Source organism: Triticum aestivum, chromosome 7B, assembly GCF_018294505.1.
Source record: "Triticum aestivum cultivar Chinese Spring chromosome 7B, IWGSC CS RefSeq v2.1, whole genome shotgun sequence".
Classification (NCBI taxonomy): Eukaryota; Viridiplantae; Streptophyta; class Magnoliopsida; order Poales; family Poaceae; genus Triticum; species Triticum aestivum.
The window spans coordinates 300,752,404-300,761,130 of record NC_057813.1 but is presented as its reverse complement, the minus strand read 5'-3'; positions in this window follow the sequence as shown (position 1 = coordinate 300,761,130).

Genomic DNA, 8,727 nt, shown 5'->3' with positions numbered 1-8,727 from the left:
ATTACTCCTTGTATTGATGCTAGTTGGTTTATTCGGTGAAAGATCATATGTTCAGATCCTTTATGCATATTAATACCCCTCTGATTATAAACATGATTATGATTTGTGAGTAGTTACATTTGTTCCTGAGGACATGGGAGAAGTCTTGTTATAAGTAGTCAGGTGAATCTGGTATTCGTTTGATATTTTGATGAGATGTATGTTGTCTCTCCTCTAGTGGTGTTATGTGAACGTCGACTACATGACACTTCACCATTGTTTAGGCCTAGAGGAAGGCATTGGGAAGTAATAAGTAGATGATGGGTTGCTAGAGTGACAGAAGCTTAAACCCTAGTTTATGCGTTGCTTCTTAAGGGGCTGATTTGGATCCATATGTTTCATGCTATGGTTAGGTTTACCTTAATTCTTCTTTCGTAGTTGCGGATGCTTGCGAGAGGGGTTAATCATAAGTGGGATGCTTGTCCAAGGAAGGGGCAGTACCCAAGCACCGGTTCACCCACATATCAAATTATCAAAGTACCGAACGCGAATCATATGAGCATGATGAAAACCAGCTTGGTGATAATTCCCATGTGTCCTCGGGAGCATTTTCCTTTATATAAGAGTTTGTCCAGGCTTGTCCTTTGCTACATTAGGGATTGGGCCAACTTGCTGCACCTTGTTTACTTTTGTTACTTGTTACTCGTTACCAATTACTTTATCGCAAAACTATCTGTTACCGATAATTTTAGTGCTTGCAGAGAATACCTTACTGAGAACCGCTTGTCATCTCCTTCTGCTCCTTGTTGGGTTCGACACTCTTACTTATCGAAAGGACTATGATAGATCCCCTATACTTCTGGGTCATCACCTTTGCACTTGTGGTAGAAGGTATACCCAATAGTTTCTTTCGGGTATCCTATGAAGACGTACTCATCCGATTTGGGTTCAAGCTTATCAGGCTAAAGCCTTTTGACATAAGTGTCACAACTCCAAACTTTTTAGAAACAACAGCTTAGGTTTCTTGCCAAACCATAGTTCATACGGTGTCATCTCGAAGGATTTAGATGGTGCCCTATTTAACATGAATGCGACTGTATCTAATGCATAACCCCAAAACGATAGTCGTAAACCGGTAAGAGACATCATAGAATGCACCATATCCAATAAAGTACGGTTACGATGTTTGGACACACCATTACACGGTGGTGTTCCAGGTGGCGTGAGTTGTGAAACTATTCCACATTGTTTTAAATGAAGGCCAAACTCATAACTCAAATATTAGCCTCTGCGATCAGATCATAGAAATTTTATTTTCTAGTTACGATGATTCTCCACTTCACTCTGAAATTCTTTGAACTTTTCAAACATTTCATACTTGTGTTTCATTAAATAGGTATACCCATATCTGCTAAAATCATCTATGAGGGTCAGAAAATAACTATACCCGCCGCATGCCACAACACTCATCGGACCGCATACATCGGTATGTATTATTTCCAATAAGTCATTGGCTCGCTCCATTGTTCCGGAGAATGGAGTTTTAGTCATCTTGCCCATGAGGCATGGTTCGCAAGTATCAAATGATTCATAACCAGCTGATTCCAAAAGCCCATCAACATGGAATTTCTTCATGCGCTTTACACCAATATGAGCTAAACGGCAGTGCCACAAGTATGTTGCACTATCATTATCAACTTTGCATCTTTTGGCATCAATATTACGAATATGTGTATCACTAGAATCGAGTTTCAATAAACCATTAACATTGGCTGTAGGACAATAGAAGGTTTTATTCACGTAAACGGAATAACAATTATTCTCTATCTTCAACGAATAACCGTATTGCGGTAAACACGATCCTATCTTGTTCATGCTCAACGCAAACACCAAATAACATATATTTAGGTTCAACACTAATCTCGAAAGTATAGGGAGTGTGCGATGATGATTATATCAATCTTGGAACCACTTCCAACACACATCGTCACTTCACCCTCAACTAGTCTCCATTTATTTTGCAACTCCTATTTCGAGTTACTAATCTTAGCAACCGGACAGGTATCAAATACCCAGGGGCTACTACGAGCACTAGTAAGGTACGCATCAACAATATGTATATCAAATATACCTTTGTTCACTTTGCCATCCTTCTTATCCGCCAAATATTTGGGGTAGTTCCTCTTCCAGTGACCATTTCCTTTGCAGTAGAAGCACTCAGTTTCAGGATTAGGTCCAGCTTTGGGCTACATCACGGGAGTGACAACTTGCTTGCCATTCTTCTTGAAATTCCTTTTCTTTCCCTTGCCTTTGAAACTAGTGGTCTTGTTAACTATCAACACTTGATGCTCTTTCTTAATTTCTACCTTTGCTGATTTCAGCATAGCAAAAAGCTCGGGAATCATTTTCGTCATCCCTTGCATATTATAGTTCATCAAAAAGTTCTAGTAGCTTGCTGATAGTGACTAGAGAACTCTGTCAATCACTATCTTATCTGGAAGATTAACTTCCACTTGATTCAAGTGATTGTAGTACCCAGACATTCTGAGCACATGCTCACTGGCTGAGCTATTCTCCTCCATCTTGTAGGCAAAGTACTTGTCAGAGGTCTCATACCTCTCAACATGGGCATGAGTCTGAAATACCAATTTCAGCTCTTGGAACATCTCATATGCTCTCTAGCGTTCAAAATGTTTTTGAAGTCCCGGTTCTAAGCCGTAAATCATGGTGCACTAAACTATCAAGTAGTCATCATATCGAGCTTGCCAAACGTTCATAACATTTGCATCTGCTCCTGCAATAGGTCTATCACCTAGTGGTGCATTAAGGGCATAATTCTTCTGTGCAGCAATGAGGATAATCCTCAGATCACAGACCCAGTACGCATCATTGCTACTATCATCTTTCAATTTAGTTTTCTCTAGGAACATATCAAAAAACATAGGGGAGTTAGAACGCGAGCTATTGATCTAAAACATAATTTGCAAATACTATCAGGACTAAGTTCATGATAAATTAAGTTCAATTAATCAAATTACTTAAGAACTCCCACTTAGATAGACATCCCTCAAGTCATCAAAATGATTACGTGATCCAAATAAACTAAACCATGTCCGATCATCACGTGAGATGGAGTAGTCATCAATGGTGAACATCTCTATGATCATCATGTCTACTATATGATTCACATTCGACTTTCAGTCTCCAGTGTTCCGAGGCCATGTCTGTACATGCTAGGCTCGTCAAGTTTAACCTGAGTATTCCGCATGTGCAAAATTGTCTTGAACCCGTCGTATGTGAATGTAGAGCCTATCACACCCGATCATCACGTGGTGCCTCAGCACGAAGAACTATCGCAACGGTGCATACTCAGGGAGAACACTTATACCTTGAATTTTAGTTAAGGGATCATCTTATAATGCTACCGCCGTACTAAGCAAAATAAGATGCATAACGATAAACATCACATGCAATCAAAATATGTGATATTATATGGCCATCATCATCTTGTGCTTTTGATCTCCATCTCCAATGCATCGTCTACATTGTCACCGGCTCAACACCTTGATTTTCAGCGTTGCGTAGTCGTCATCTCGCCAACTATTGCTTCTACAACTATCGCTACCGCATAGTGTTAAAGTAAAGCAATTACATGGCGTATGCATTTCATACAATAAAGAGACAACCATAAGGCTCCTGCCGGTTGCCGATAACTTTTACAAAACATGATCATCTCATACAATTACGTATATCACATCATGTCTTGACCATATCACATCACAACATGCCCTGCAAAAACAAGTTAGACGTCCTCTACTTTGTTGTTGCAAGTTTTACGTGGCTGCTACGGGCTTCTAGCAAGAACCGTTTTACCTACGGCACAAAAACCACAATGCTGATTTATCAAGTTTGTTGTTTAAACCTTCAACAAGGACCGACCACAGTCAAATTTGATTCAACTAAATTAGGGGAAACAGACACCCGCGAGCCACCTTTATGCAAAACTAGTTGCATGTCTGTCAGTGGAACCAGTCTCATGAACATGGTCATTGTAACATCCCAAAATTCTAAATTTTGGAATGTTATATTAAGTAAATAGTTTTGATTGTTTGTTTGATTGTTGTGTGAATGATTGAGTGAAACTGAGGGTAATTTGAAACTTTTTGAAAGTTGAATGAGAGGGAATGAAATGACTTTCCTAGACTTTCACTTTGCCTTTTGATATCCATGAATTCAAATTCGTTTCATCACAAAACCCTAGAGTGAAGATGACATGACTTCTTCCATTTGAAATGAGAAGGGATTTAAAAAAAGATTTGAATTCCACTTGAAAGTATTTCAAATTCACAAACTTTATGCAACTCAATGATTTTCAGGAGAGAGGATAAAATGACTTCTTCAATTATATGAAATATGAGTTGGAAGTTAGAAAGAATCAAATTGAAAGTCATTTGGAAGTATTTTGAAGCCCCCTTTCAATTTGGAGTTATTTGGATTTTATTCAAATTATTTTTTACCAAAAATAAAATACATGGAAAAGTGGAGAAAAATAAATTTGAAATCATTTTGGTATTTAAAAAATGATTTTTATTCGGTTTTATTGCAAAAGTAGCGTTGTTTGCTTCATTTAAATTTTTGTTGATTTTGTTTGGACTTGAAAATATGTTCATGTTTTAGGAAATATTTTTCTGAAAATTTTGATATATCATATTCCTATATGATATTTTATTTTCTATTTATTGTATTTTCTTTATTTCTTTTGTTTGTCCGTGTTAAAAAAACAAGAGGAACCCAGCCTGCCAGGCTCGCGCCAGCCGCCAGCTCAGCCAGCAAACTCGGCCCACAGCCCACTCCCCACACGTGAAGCATTTCATTTTGGTCGTCCGCACCCTCGCTCACCCACCTCTCCCAGTGACCAGTGGCCCTGCCTCCTTCTTCTCCCCCTTGCCCAAGCTAGAGCACGCGCAGCCGCCGCCGTATCCCGATTTCCTTGGGATCATGATCCCGAGCTTCCCCCTCACGCATGCATATGACCTATAAAACCCCTCGACCCACCTCTCGCGACCCCCTTTAACCCCGATGCCAAACCTCACTGTAGCTCTCGCCCACGTCCTTCGGATCTCGCCGGAGCCGAATACCTGCGTCGTTGCGTACGTCGCCAGTAAGCCTCCCTGAGGCCTCTTCCTTCCCCGGTTGGTTACTCTCCTGGTAGAGCTCTGTTTTGACATGTCCTTGTGCCTCCTCTTCCTCCACAAAAACTTCGCCGAGTTTGTGAGCCCTTGCCGGAGTTCACAGAGCATCCGAGCTCTATTGTTGTCGCCCCGCCGCCATCCATCATCCCGAGCTCCACCAACACCACCTATGGGAGCGGCATGAATTACCGCATCCCGCAGACCTCCCCAACACCGCCGACAAGCGTCGGGGCACTTCCGCCACAGACGCCCAAGCAACCTCGCCGTCGACCTCGACCAGCCACCGCTTTAAGCCGCTAGCGCATCCCTCCTCCATTCGATCTATTACAAGGCTAGGATTAGATCGCGAAGGGTTAGTTTTTTTACTTAGTTCGGTTAATCCCTAGTTTTACACCGGTTTAGATCGAACAGAGTCACCTCGGGTTTTCCCTGTTAGCCGCCACTCACCATTTTTCTTAAGGTTCATCCATCCGCCTGCAGCTGCGTAGCGCACACACACCGTAGCCATTAGCTAGCTGCCACGTGGCCGCCGTGCGATCAATAGTTAAATTTTTTCTTTTTCTGTTTCTTTTCTTTTACAGAATTAGTTCCGTTTTTAGAATTGCTATATCTTTTAGGATATTTAATGTTTTTCAGTGATTCCAATTGCATTGTGTCACAAATTTACTGAAGTTTCTGTTTGCGTACTCAGTTTTCAAATTTGAGTAGTTTAAATTTGAATTTGTTAAAATTTGTTCAAATCACTAATTTCATCATATTTTGAGTTTTACAAAGTAATTTTGATTGATTCTTTTTGCTACAGTTTTGTTATTGTTTTGCCTATCCAGTAGCATATAGTTATTTATTTTTAGTTTACTTTAAATTAGAGTTTTAGGCAAAACAATGCTGTTTTAGTTCTAGTTTTGTTTTAGCCTTTTCTTTATAGATTTAATTGTTTTTACATTATTTATTTTTGTCCCTTTTGACAAATTTAGTTTTGTTTATTTTACTTACAGTATACAATTTTATTCTTATAATAAAAACTTATTTTTGTTAGTTTTGTATGAAAACTTGTATAGGACATAGTTTGAGTTTTATAAAAGCTTTTTATTTGTTTCCTTTTGCTACTAAAGTTTATGAAAAATACTTTCTAATAAATTAGTTGTTTTACATTTTTATTTTCTGTTAACTTATTAGTTTAGTGTTTAATTGCTGTTAAGTTTTTACTTAGTCTAAACTATATTAGATGTTTGTAGCAAAGTCATAGACTTTCGTTAGTAGTTTTTCTTTGTAGTTTTATTTAAAGTTTGTTTGAGTTTTATTATCGAGTTTCTTTGTTGTTTTGATTGTTATTTTGAGTGCTAGAATTTTTTCCTAGGATGTTTGCTTATATGAATGCTATGTATGTTTAATATAGATTTTCAACGGAGTGACGAATAGTTCTACCAAGTCTTTATTCCGAGAGCGATATAATCTTCATCAAGAAATACCAGGCAAGTTCACTTTGACCATGTTTTTCATACCTATGTTTTATTTGCTTGTAGTAGCACCCTTTCAACAATCCCTCCAGTAGTGTTATTGAATCTTGTAATTGAGTAGAATGCATGAGGTAGGAACCCATCTCCCTGTTACCAAGCCTGGGACATTATAGATTTAATGCTATGCTATAGTAGATGGGGTTTGGTATGAGTGCACGAGAGTGGTGTGAAGAAGGAGGACTCTACGTCAATGATAACAACTCCATGATGGAATCTGCAAGGACTGCATCTTCAAGGCCTCAAGACTTCAAGACTCGAGACAAGAATTCCATACACACTACTGGGTGAAGGACAGTTGACAAGCGCCCTGGAGAAACCAATGGATGGCCGGAATGCATGTAGAAGCGCCATGACATCTTGTGGAAATCTTCACCCAGACTCAAAGAGACGGAAGAATACTTCATGCCCGGAAGCTTACCTGTGCAACTGCAAGTCACTTTGGGCTCTGGCTTGGTTGACCTTAGTTGTGACTCTGGCTGGGACGGTGCTAGCAGATGTAGAACTACGGTAGGATTGGATGAGCATCGGACAGTGGTCAGAGGAACTCTTCGGAAGACCATGGTTCGGTCGTCTTGTTGTCAAACATCATGAAGTGCGAGAATGTAAAGAGAGGGATCGAATATTGCGGGTAAAGTGTACAAACCTCTGCAGAGGGATAAAACCTAATCAATTAGCCATGTCCCTGGTTATGGACAACTTGAGCATCTGGACTTGGATCTATCTCGGAACTCTCAACACTAGACTGATAACTTAATTGTGGGCAACTTGTGATGATTTGGGCTATGAGACATCGGTTGGTGGAACCATGTCATAGTAGAGAAGTCTGTAGTGAAGACTCCTGATATTCCTTTGATGTAGGGAAAATAAAACCAAGTTTTACGCAAAAATCTCAGACATAGAGCCACATTGCCATATTGCATATAGTATAGTTTTATCATATGTTTTTTCTTACAGTGATCTTGCCGGTACATTCAATGTACTGACCTACACGATTGCAACGTCTCATGTTGGAGACAATTTCTCCGACGAGTGAGTTTCGTTGTTGGGTTATGGTCTACACTCAACTTGTGTAACATCCCAAAATTCTAAATTTTGGAATGTTATATTAAATAGATAGATTTGATTGATTGTTTGATTGATTGTGTGAAATTGAGTGAAATTCAAAACTTTTTGAAAGTTAAATGAGAGGGAATAAAAGGACTTTCCCAAACTTTCATTTTGCATTCGTGATCTCCGTGAATTCAAATTCTTTTCACCACAAAACCCTGGAGAGAAGATGTCATGACTTCTTCCATTTATTTAAATGACAAGGGGTGTTGAAAATATTTGAATTTCATTTGGAAAATATTTCCAATTTTGGAACTTTATGCAACTCAATGATTTTCACGAGCGAAGATAAAATGACTTCTTCAAAACATATGAAATATGAGTTGGGAGTTTCAAAGAATTAAATTCAATGTTCTTTTGAATTTATTTTCAATTTGGAGTTATTAAGTTTTATTCAAATTATTTTTCTCCAAAAATAAAATATATGGAAAATAGGGTAACAAGATTCCCTACATCAGAAAATTGGAGAGAAATTATTTTGAATTAATTTTGGTATTTTTAAAATGATTTTATTGGGTTTTAAATAGGTCAGTAGCACTGTTTGAATTATTAGAATTTTTGTGTATTTTATTTGAAGCTAGAATAATGTTCATCGTGTTGGAAATCATTTTCTGAAAATTTTGATATATTATATGCCTATATAATATATTTATTAATTTCGTTTTATTATTTTTTGTTTTTTTATTAAAACAAAAAAAAATCTCCCTCCGCCGCCGAACTGGGCCGGCCCAGCTAGCCGGCCAGGTCACGGCCCAGCCCGACGCCCGCGCGCCCCGTCCTCCCGGGCGGGACTCCGCCCGCCGCACGTCGCCGCGCCGACATGGCCGCCGTCCCCACCTCGGACTCCTCGCGTCGCCTCGCCTTGCCCCCTCCTCCAAGCTTCGCGCCCCCCTATATAATCCGGAGCCCCGGGCCCCGCCTCTCTCTCCACT